Source organism: Porites lutea, chromosome 2 (genome assembly GCF_958299795.1).
Source record: "Porites lutea chromosome 2, jaPorLute2.1, whole genome shotgun sequence".
NCBI lineage: Eukaryota > Metazoa > Cnidaria > Anthozoa > Scleractinia > Poritidae > Porites > Porites lutea.
This window is the reverse complement of record NC_133202.1, coordinates 15,948,580-15,961,014: the sequence shown is the minus strand read 5'-3', so window position 1 is coordinate 15,961,014 and position 12,435 is coordinate 15,948,580. Positions and strand designations below refer to the sequence as shown.

The 12,435-nt window shown below is 38.6% G+C and overlaps 1 pseudogene; it reads left to right on the top strand.

Moving 5' to 3' along the window:
• Nucleotides 1–7,743: 7,743 nt before the first annotated feature.
• On the top strand, nucleotides 7,744–8,757 carry LOC140925700 (uncharacterized; annotated as a pseudogene).
• Nucleotides 8,758–12,435: the final 3,678 nt, after the last annotated feature.

Genomic DNA, 12,435 nt, shown 5'->3' with positions numbered 1-12,435 from the left:
ATTTATATTATGGCACTTACTGCTCACTTTTCAGATTAAAGAAAGGTTTTTGTGTCTTGCTAGACAATTCATAATCTGAGAGTCAAACAAGGATAAAAGAGTTGACGAGCTTGATATTAAAAGCCCCAGGAAAAAATACAGCAAGGATTTTCTTCGGCTTCGATAATTCAAAAATTTCTTTAAGATTAGTTCAATCGAGCGGGATGAAAACTGCACAAAGGCTTTGTAAATAGCTAATTACACATATCAATTTTAAGGTTTTGAATTGAATTCGAATAAAAGAAGGCGACGTGAGTAACAAGTTAAAAACGGCGATAACCGACTGCTGGAAAAGTGATTCATGTTGTTTATTTAGACTGAAAGCTAAGTGCAATTATTGACAGCAAACTTTTCTGATAAGTAGAAAATTAGCGAGGCAAAATTCATTGAAAAACGGCAGAATCTAGATTCATACAGCAAAGTGGAAAACACAACTACAAACAGAGCAAAAATGTCTAATAAACGGTGCATTAAAGCAAGATTGCAGTAGATTGAAGCAACCTCACGAGCCACCTGTTTTGCTTTACTTTAACGGTTTTCCTGGGTGACTTGCTTGATTCTCCCTTCAGATTTTTTGTCTGAACAATGAAATTCACTTTTCCTTTGCTAATGTTAATAATAGCGCAAGTTTTAAAACATAAATTCTTTGAAAATGACGGTTTTTACTCATTCGCAAACAACTGAACAAACTTGTGAATGAAGCTGCCAACCATTCCGCCCGGGTTAGTGGGCAAGGTCGTAAAAAAACCGCTCGCTCCCGGAACCAATCAGATTGCAGGATTTGGAGGATTCCACCGGCTAGCAAGCTTGGAAAAAATAAATATATATGTTTTAGTTTATAATTCCGCTCTGTTCTTTGCACATTCATTGTGAAAAAGTTCTTTTTTCTCCACTTAGGCGGAAACAAACCTGGACCTGTTCCTGTGAAAATCTTCGACACAAATAAGGTTTATTTGGGGGAGGACACCTACACCTACTATGAACAAGAACCAACGAAAAAACGGAAAAGCAGTGTCTTCCTAGTAGAAAACGAAAGCACGAAGAAATAAAAGAAGTCATTCGAAAGACCATAGAAGACTCGCTGAAACAGTTCAAAAGTGAAAGTAACAAAGGGCGAAACGAAACAGTGGATCCTCAACAAGGTGAATCAAATCTTTCGTATTATTTGGTTTTTTTTGGCTAACTCACCTGTTTACCGAAAATAGATTTAAGTTGCTTGTTCAGTTATATATTTGCTTGAATAAGTTGCAGTCATTTAATTTCGATGCTTTCTTGTACACTGAATTTACTACGGTTCGTTACATAACGATTTATAAAGAAATTGTGAACCTTAACTTCTTGCATTCCTTTTCAGTGCCTTCAGTTGTAAGAGAGTCAAACCAGTAATGCGGATGTTATGGGTTCAAATTTCGTTGAAGCTTTGAAAAAATCATTTCGAGGTTCTGTCCACAATAGGCCTTTTGCATTTTAATTTCCATTGTAGGATAGTGTGAATCTCCGAAGCAACATGGGGTTTGTTAATCTTTCCGTTGTGTGGCAAATTACTGGCAAAATCGAGAGATGTACATACGCATACAGAATACATTTCATGTCCGTCTTACATGTACACAGATATTGAAATCTACAAGTTGTTTTGTATCAGTTACTCCTATATTGAGGACGTTCCTGACGAAAAACATTTTGTTAGGGATGCTGTACAAGTACTCTAAGATCTTAAACTGTAAGTCATGTCGTGCGTTAACAACTGATTCAACTGCAGTTTCATCTTATCTCATTAACGAACATGACACAAAAAAGGTCAATTTTCTACTGAGCTATATTGTTTTGGATTGGAGTCATTAGCTACTTCTTGAACCGTGAATTGTTCCTTGTGAAGGGAAGAAATATATCAGTATTTTTTCTAAACTTTTCGTAAGTATTTGATATTTTATGGCTTACACACAAGCTTTGATTTGTGGCCCTTTTTCCAGGTCCAGCCAATCAAGAGATAGAGTTACGGCCAGCAGATATTTTGAAACCTTTGGTTTATGCAGGCGCTCAGGCCGGTGCTAGCGAGCTCATTGAAATAATCTTCAACTTGCCAATGGCCAAAATTATCTTCGAGACTTACAAGAACGAGTCTTGCTTACCAGAAGACATTGCAGAAGAAAACGGCCACAAAGAAATTGCCCATTTTCTTAGAGGCATAACGAAAAGGTAGAGTAATTGCTCAAATTAATTTTTATTACTAAAAGGAACTGAATATAAAATTCGTCATAAAGAGTAACCCTGATTGCAAGGAATATCAATGCAGTGTAACGAATTATTAGAGTGAAATTAGTACTAACATCAGTCAGAGATAATAATCGTCGCGATTGTGACATGGTGAAGATCTTGCTTAACTTTAGCATTCACACACACTGTTCATTCAGTTGGACGAAGGAGAGCTGGAACATTGATATCGGACAAAGAGGCAAGGCTATGCCAGCTGACAGACTGACCCATTACCCATGAAAATGCAAGGTGGAAATAAAGGGAAAAGAATGGAAATGAAGGAGTACCATTATCTGGAAAAAGAGAAAAGAAAGCGTTTTAAAGATAGAATCGAACTGTCGGTGGATCTAATACAGAAGATTGCTTTATAAGGGGTGACCAGTATTCTGAGAGAAATATGAGAAGTGCCAAGACTCGAACAAGATAACGGTAAGATTGCTCATTGGCTAGAGATGACGGAAGGAGGATACCCTCTCGTGGAAAGACTGGCGATCTAACTATCAGCAAGAACCTTCTTGAAAAATCCCTTGGCAAGATGGCTCCGTTGAAAGCTGCTTCGAGAAGTGGTGTTCAAGGGTTCGAGTTATAGAGATTTACAAAATTACGAGAGAGATCGAGGGCACAATTGCAAGAAATTGTATCGAGTGGAAGCTTGCTAGCGTGAATGATAGTTATGCACCTTTGGTCTCACAAGTGTCGTGTACGCGGTTTCTTTCACTTACTTTGGACGGTTCCACAGATTGCGTTTGAATAGTCTTAAGTCATCATTTGCCCTAGATGTGATTACTCCGATGTAAGAAGACCACCTCATTTTATTATCAAGCACTACTCCCAGAGAAGGGTGAGATTCCGCCTCTTCTAAAATTTCTGCACAGAATACGTATTCCCGCTGATCTTTCTTGGTTGTCAAGCAGATAATCTTACTCTTTGAGAGATTAAATTTCATCTTCCACTTTTGTTGCCAAGCTTCTAATCTATATAGACCATCCTAAAAATCGGCTGCATCTTCATCACAACAAATTGTTCCACAGAACAGTGCATTCTCAGCAAAATGTCTAAGACCATTAGGTAAATCATTAATATACATTGAGATATACGTTTTGATTTCACTTTCAATGGAAAGCCTTTGTAATGTACTATTGTTTCCGTCCAAGAAGAGATTTGTTATTCAACTTGAGGGGTTGGTGCTTCAAGGTTCTCTCTTTTCCTTTATCTAGGAAAACAGAGATGAAATGACAAATAATTATGACGCTTATGATGGTCTTTCGTTTATCTAAAACGGACTACAAGTACAAAAACTGAGCAGAGCAAATTGCGAGATGAAAACTCTTCCACAAATTGAAGAAATATAAAAGAGCTACTGGTAAACAAAGGAGTTGAAACCTCGTCTTCGCCGGGTTATACTAACAAAAAAAGAACTTCTAAAGTCTACCATGTCGAGTTTCCTCACAGTTAAAAAGAACTAGAGGTGAAGACTGTTCAGTTCCTTGGCCTTTATCGTATTTTATTGGGCGTTGTTTGTTTCACGAATTTTCGTCTTCACCAGCTCTAGTAATACGCACGTTCAGGTCTGTTTTCATCTTCTCTGTTGTATTTTGATATTATAAAGTTTGTATGTTCTGTCTATTTTTGAAATGTGTCGAAATTTTATTGTTGCTCAGTTCTAGAAACTTGGCTTTATTTAACCTTGGGTTAATGGTTCCTATTCCGTTATTTTCTTCGGAAAACGATGCATTTTCTGCCATGTGCGACGTTTGTAGATTAAAACCGATCAAAGCAATCTTCTGGAGTACAAATACCTTAAAATATTTGTACTCGTTTTTAGTTTATATGTACTCTACTAAGTGAAGTTAAATAATAATAACTAATGTAAATATTCACTTATAGGTTCTGCATGTCTTCGAAGAGTACGTACGTTCATACTGCTGCACAAAAATAGTATTTTCAAAAACAGTGAAATAGGTGATTTTTACTGTTTAGGTATTGCAAAGAGAATGGCAGAAGCCCAGGACAACCAGAAGTCATTGATTGGCTTGCACTTTCTAAAGCTTTGGAGGAAATTGAATTTGATCAATCCGGTAATTTACAGTTTACCGATATTAGTGCTTTAATCAGTTGTCTTGATAGAGCCAAAACAACTGTGCTGCCGTGCAATAAAACTGATGAAAGTCGTGATAACTAGATTAATCATGTGTCACAATTGAACTCGCCATAGGTGAGTAAACGGTAAAAAACAAAACAACAACAACAACAAAAAACAACAAAAAACAACAGGCCAATTTACATCATATCATTTTTTCATGTTTAAAAGACCCCTGTGTTATTTTGAAGGTTTATTTTTTGGATCTTCTATTTCTTAAAGGTAATCGTACCCAAAATGGTATATTTATCAGTAAAAACGGCACAGGTTTCCTTTGTAGACCTACTTTCCCGGTTAATTGTTTGCTCCTTTTTACAGTTCCCCCTTTTTCTTTCAAGTAATAGCTTGGCTGTGAAGCCTGGGGTGGATAAGTAAATGATTAACTTGGTCTTTTGTTTATGGGTTATAAAACCATATTTTTATCATTCTTTTCTAGAAACATCTTCTGACACTGACGATTCAAAGCAAATATGTAAAGATGTTGTACAAACTCGGTACTGTGATGATTACTCCGAGGGAAGAAGTTCTGTGTGGAAAGGTAAAAAAAATTGTCATTTTCTATAAAAAAGGAACATATATTTTGCATTACAGCCACCATAGTTTGGACCTCTACTTCCAGTAAAGCTTTTAGGTTAGACATGTCAACATGCTTTCGAAAATTGTTTGTTACTTGTTTAAACTGACGTTTTTATGTCCTTTGCCAACTGAACAGAAATGGAAACTATTTCATTAGATTCAATATGGGTTGATACAATTTTCACTGCACTATAACGGAAACACCTTGTTCAATACGTTAGGTTAACAAAATCAGTTTTTAAGATTAAAAAGAAAAGAATGACGAGAGCAGAAATTAAGCAATCGAAGACCATAGCTTGGTGGTTCCTAATGTCTATAAGAATATTTCCAAATACTAGTCGCCACTCAAAGGTTAGTGAAACATTTCTTGTTTTAAGGTGGCTCGACTGGATTTTTCAGGGGGGATACCTCCCAAGTTTGAACGCCAACTACGTCGCCGTGAGTAGAGATATGGAAGAAAAGTTACCACAGCTGTACTATATAAAGATAAAACATTCTTATGATCTGGGTTTTCTTGCAATCGGAGTCGCCATAGCAACGTAATGACGCCATTACGTTTTTCATTTATCTTGGTGTTTCTCTGTACCAGGAGTTTTTTTTAAAGAAATCGCTTAAGGGAGTATGTACCTGCCTTAATTGTCTCAATTATGGCAAAGTTTGAACAAATTCTATGAGAGCGTTTTGCAGATATTTTGAAACGAAGTTTTAAGAATCATAAAAACAGTGAAATAGCAAGCTATCCACAAAATTAGCTAATATTTTAAGAAAATGATAAGCTTTGGAAACGCAGCTTCATCTCATAGTGGTTTGATACCATTGAAAACTGCGTACAAACAAAGAGGGGAATTGCTCTGGGCGATCGCGAGAAAGAAGAATTTTATTAACCCGCATTCAGCTGCTTTTGTTACAGTTTGTATACGTAATTTGGTCCATACCTACAAATTTCGCATTATTCCAAAAACCGCTCGATAAATGTTTTTATAAACTTGACAATCTAGAGATCATTTGTCAATAAATATACCCTGCAAGTGTGAAACTATTTAGAAATGAGCAGTGTAAATCTATGAGAGAATATCGCTGGAGGGACCGAGTTGATGTTGATTCCAGTGAAAATAAATCAGCAGCCTGTGTTCCCGAGGGACCGACCTTAAGATCTGCCTTGCCATATCATAAAGTTCAAAACATGAATCAGTCTTACGTGGTGAATCTGGAAATGTTAACAACGGCTTTGGAGGAATGTATGAATTGTCACGAAGGACCCCTAGATTTGAGAAACAGTTGCAACGTTCGCAACGAAGAAGTGTGCCCAGTCATGAAAGTAAAATGTGCCCGCTGTGATCACATTGATATTCTTCGCCGAGCAGAACATCATCGAACGGGAAAAAGAGGTCCCCCAACTTTTGACGTGAATTTTCGCGCAGGTCTAGGCGTACTTCATTCTGGAATAGGACATGCGCATTACTCGGGACTACTTTCGACGATTGGAATATCGTCTCTGTCTTCGAGTAACTTCAAAAACCGCGAGCGAGAGAGTGGAAAGGCAGTAGAAGAAGTGGCCAAGGAGTCTTGTCAACGATTTAACGATGAAGAGAAGAGATTATCGTCAACTGGGGAAGAAGAAGTCGTAAAAGTGGGTGTGTCGTACGACATGGGTTGGAGAAAAAGAGGCCGTAGTCATGATTCCTCGTCAGGAGTAGGAACAGCAGTAGGCTTGCAGACCAGTAAAGTCATCAGCTATGCCACTCGTAAAACGATTTGTCGGGTTTGCGCTGAAGCGCAAAAAAAAGAATCAGGAAGCAGTCGCACATGATTGCCGCAAAAACCACCAAAGCTCTTCCAAAAGCATGGAGGCTAACGTAGCTGTCGAGTTGTTTTCCTGGGCATTGAGCAGTGGTGTAGCTTACACTACTTACGTGGGAGATGATAACAGCGCCACAGAAAGTCATCTTAAAACGCTAGTTACCTACGATATCGAGAAATGGAGTGACATAAATCATGCAAGTCGGGCGCTAGGAACGCGTTTATACGCAGCAAAAGGGAAGGTGAAAGGCCTGACACCGAATATTATATCCTACATTCAGAGGTGCTTCACTTATTGCGTTAACCAAAACAAGGGCCAGCCATTGTTGTTAATGGAAGGATTTTCCGCCATAGTACCTCACGCATTTCGAGATCACAATAAGTGAGCGCATCCTGGTGTGGCTACAAAAAAGATCCAAAAGGTTAGAAGCACGGAGATCTTCCCGGGTTGAAGAATTTGAAGGGCGAAGACCTGCGCGCGGTGCTTGAAGATGCTCTTCTGCCTTTTATGTCTGAGGAATCAGCAAAGAAGCTAGCCCCTGGTTGCTCGTCACAGCGTAATGAATGCGTTAACAGCGTGGTTGGTTCTAAAGCCCCAAAAATCAGGCACTACGGAGGGTCTGAAAGTAGCGACTCTCGAACCGCAGCGGGAATCGCCCAGTTCAACGAAGAGCATAGCTATGTCACACTTGCCGCAGAAAAAAATGGGTTTGTCACGTATGTCTGTTACAGAACAGTAAACTAGAAAAATGGAAAGCCAAAGGAAGCGGAACGCCGAAAGGAAAACGACCAAGGAGTTTAAAAGGGTAAGAAGAAACTTCCGAAAGAAAAGGAATCTAAGGAAAAATTCAGTCGAAGCACGGGAGGGAGTGACATATCAAAGCGGTATTGGATTGCAGCAAACCGACAAAAACTATGTTGTTACTAATGCAACTATGACTGATCTTAAAGCAAGTCTTACTAAGGAGGAGTTTAAAGATTTCACGGAGCCCCTTCCTAAATTGAATAACGGAACGATACCCGAATTACCTACCTCTCCACACAACTACCTCTTCTTGTCAATGGACTTAGAGACAACGGAGCTTGAACGGAAGTCTGAAATACTTCAAATCTCATGCTCCCCATCAAATGTGGAAACTGAGTCATTTTCTGAAAACCTTTTCCCAGAACGTCAAATTATCAATCAGGCGGCGACGCAGGTGCACGGTATTAGCGTAGACTTTCGAAATGGCCGAAAAACGTTGATGAGGAGGGGGACTGAACTGGCAGCCGTATCACACACACAGGGTCTAACAGATTTTTGCACCTATCTTGAACACTACTCTCACTCAGCCAGGATTGTACTAATTGCACATAATGGAGATAAGTTTGACTTTCCTGTTCTGATAAATGCACTTGAAAGGAACAATTTACTTAGAGTGTTTCTCTCCATCAATGTTTTACTTGTGGATTCTTTAAAAATTGTTTCAAAGGAAATGAAAAAGAAAGATAGTCCATTGCAATCCTGCAAGAACAAGTCGTTATCTGACCTTTATGAGTGTCTGATCAAAGAAACGTTTGACGCACATGATGTCGCGAAGGATACGGCCGCCTTATCTCGGGTGTTATTTCAGTCGCCTTTGAAAGTCACACCTGAAACGTTCATTGAAAATTCTTAGCAGGCAGCTGCATTCGTAGAAGAAATGAAGTCTTCACAGGAGGCCAGATCACGGAAAACAACTCTGCATCAACTGCCGGTTTCTGAAGGCATGAAGGAGAAGTGGGGAAAGGCCGGACTTGACTTGACAACAATGGAGGCCGTTTACAGAAGGGGTGGTACCAAAGCTCTGCTAGCAGTGATAGGTCTACCAGAGGCCTTCGAAGAAATAGGAGTCAAAGCCAGTAAGCCAAGAGTAACCAAGAACGTAAAAATTCTTTCAGCAACCAATCATTCTTCTCAGCAATCATAAATTTTTTTCCAAACAGGCGTTCTTAAATGAATGAATGTGTCAGTTACCCGAAGTCCCACTTTCTATTTTGCAGCATGTTTTCGGTAATTTGAAAGGTGCTTTTAAGTGTCATTGTCTGAGAAAGTAAGCCAAGAGTTTACAGAAGGGGTGGTACCAAAGCTCTGCTAGCAGTGATAGGTCTACCAGAGGCCTTCGAAGAAATAGGAGTCAAAGCCAGTAAGCCAAGAGTAACCAAGAACGTAAAAATTCTTTCAGCAATTCTTTCACCCGAAGTCCCACTTTCTATTTTGCAGCATGTTTTCGGTAATTTGAAAGGTGCTTTTAAGTGTCATTGTCTGAGAAAGTAAGCCAAGAGTTTACAGAAGGGGTGGTACCAAAGCTCTGCTAGCAGTGATAGGTCTACCAGAGGCCTTCGAAGAAATAAGAGTCAAAGCCAGTAAGCCAAGAGTAACCAAGAACGTAAAAATTCTTTCAGCAATCAATCATTCTTCTCAGCAATCATAAATTTTTTTCCAAACAGGCGTTCTTAAATGAATGAATGTGTCAGTTACCCGAAGTCCCACTTTCTATTTTGCAGCATGTTTTCGGTAATTTGAAAGGTGCTTTTAAGTGTCATTGTCTGAGAAAGTGTTCCAGGGGCCAAATGTTGTGGTCAACCGATTTGGCTGAAACTTGGCACAGAAGTTGGGTATAATGAGATATTTCAAAAGCCACTTTGTCTCACTTCTCTGAGTTTTGGTTTTGGAGTTACAGGGGGGGTCTCATTATTTGCCCTTTGAGCACTAAAAATCCAGCCTTCCAGGGGGCATTTTGAAAGTGTGATAAGAACCACTGGTAAATTCTGCTGCCAAATGAATTTGACCATGAACTCTACTATAATAGAGCTTTCAGTTCATGCATGTAAATTTGTCCTCAAGGTATTCCACAGAGAGGACCCTGGGGCTAGAGTTTGGCCAAAATTGATGTTAAAATTACAACCCAAAATAGCCATTTTTCAAAATTTCACTATATTCACCTGCCTTCTTGCATGACTTCCAAACCTATACCACTGTTTACTTTAGTCACCCAGTTATCAAAATCAGTTGAGAAAAATTTGGCTCATTATGGTTTATTGAATTTTTGGAACAAACATTTCATGCCCCTCTAAGGCGATGCAAAATGGAATTTTGAGCCTAATTCAGGCCATAAACAAACCAAATTGTTGACAAGAAGCCCTTATTCTGTATTTGGTAAGTGAAAATGAATTGTCAAAGCCAAATCAGTTTCGTTGTTTAGAAATACACCGATTCTTACCTCAAAATTGATCTAAAGCGGGCCTCTGGTTAGCGCAACAAACACATAATTGAGCAAGACAAAGGTGATTTTATTCTTTGAAAACCTAGTAACCACCATAGAACACAAATGATGATGTTCTGATGTACATATAAAAATATTTTTACGAGATTCTTAAATTTTTCTTTGATTTATAGTCAGTTTCACGTCATATTTCTAAGCATTACTCCAAGCATGGAAAGTCTCCATATTTTGTCAGGCCCATTTTTTATATTTTTACAAGATAAATTTAGCTTATCAAAAGGTTCGTTAACATATAATCTTCGTCTGACCTTGTAATAGCCTGAATAGTTGTTTTAAATACCCATCAGCAAAGGAGCATGACCATACATACGTAGATTACACAGACATATACGAGCTTCAGTGAGCAGTATCGAGGTGAACTGTGATTTTCCGAGTCCTTTAGAGCTGAAAAAATGAAACCATCCATACACGGTTAGGAGAGCTGGATAACAAAAAGCTTGTTTTGCTTTTATAAAGAAAATAACCCAAACAAAGCCTTGCATTGAGATGATGCACTTGTTATTACATCAAGTTAGCTGGGCCGCCATTTTGGACTTGAAGAGTGTGGGGACTGGACCGAGTCCCCTTCCAATCTTTCCCCCGTTTCGCGGGAATTTTTTCTGTTTTTCATCAGGTGTGTTCGAAATTCTAGAAAGCGATCTGTTTTCAGGATAATTTTATTTTCGATGGCACTTTATTCCTTTGGAGGGGTAAATGACCAGTGCGGTGTCACGTCATGGGCTGTGCAAGAAACAGGAATGCTTCCTTTGTTGTCTTGCGGTAGTGACATGACCGCATAGTTAAAGCACAAGTAGAAGGGTTCAGGTGTGTCCGGGAAAGAAGAGGAAGAACTGGCGATGCCAAAGCTACAGGTGATTCAGAAGATCAGTTAGGGATCATATACGCGCACAAATGATTTTTATCGCAGTTTACGGGACTAATTTGCGTGAAGAAAGACTGCAATGATATATAATTTACGATATTGTCATCTCAAATTGTTTGTTCACATAGTTGATTGAGTCCCATGTAAATTTTCTGGGTCCTTACGAAGAGCACTAAACATTCAACAAACTCATCGCAGCAATATCTTTATCAAAAAAAACAGAATGACAATAACAATAATAGAAATAACTTGAAGGCTGTTTTTTGTCTGCTCGAGCTGTTTGTTTACATTCAGCTTGTCACGTGGGTACACTTATCAAGCAAGGCTAGGTTTGGCAATGCACAATTCGAGCCAGGTTGCATTGAAACTCTACCGGTCTCCTTTATTTGCCTGTTTCGTCGAAGACAAGTCAACTTAAAATAGGCTTAGCTACATAATTCCGCAGGAATTGTTTTGGAAATTTTAGACACGAAAAAGAATTTTAGAAAATCTCAGGAATATTAGAAAAAAATTGAGAAATACTAGAACTTAAATAGCAGTGTATATAGGCAGAAACCCATAAGGGGTTGAAACGTGTAACTCGCGTTCAATGCTCGTGAATATTCACTTTTACCATATTTGGAAACCTTAGTGACGGATATCCATTGTCAAAGAAATGGCTGCCGCGCGATCACCATGCAGATGTTTTAAGACAAGAGTTCGGCATTTCAAGGTTAAGAATACACCATTAAAAGACAAAAAATGGAAAGAGAAAGTTCAAAAGAATGCTCAGCTTTCTTTTTGTGGAGGAAGGGAAGCTTTTCATCAAGAAATCGTCTTTCGAGGAATTCAACCTTGTTTTCTTCACTGCGGAGCGCATGGTCTGTTTTGAAATGCAACCAAGGCAGCGAAGCTTTTGCTGAATTTTGAGGTACATTTTTTTGCACTCTATGGCCAAGACAATTACGTTTTTGAAAGGGAATTTATGTATTTTTAATTTTTTCATCGACGTTTTAAATTTTTTTCTTTTCGGAGCTAACGAAAAATTACAAAATGTGCCCCGATTTGAGATGGATTTTGTGCTGAATTTTGCCATGTGCTCAGTTGATTTCACTCGCGTGAACGGATCCACAGATAGTGTTTCCTGAATTGCTTTAAACTGGATTAACATTTTGCATTTTGAATAAAGATTTTCAAGAAACGCCTTCTCTGTCTATTGTTTTGACTTTGTTCATTCATGAAATCAGCGAAATTAGCTCAAAACAGGATCGTGACCACAACATCCAAGCTGAATTTAAGCTTAAAATGCTTCTCACATTACTTACATGCATCACGTTTTGTGAAGATGTCAGGTTCAGTCTTTTTTCGATACGCAGCTAATGAATTTTATTCGAAAATATTTTTTACTGTTTATTCTAGATTAGTAATATAAGAATTTTAAAAGCCTATTTGCAGTATAAGTTTACTGTGCAGAGGGTCAA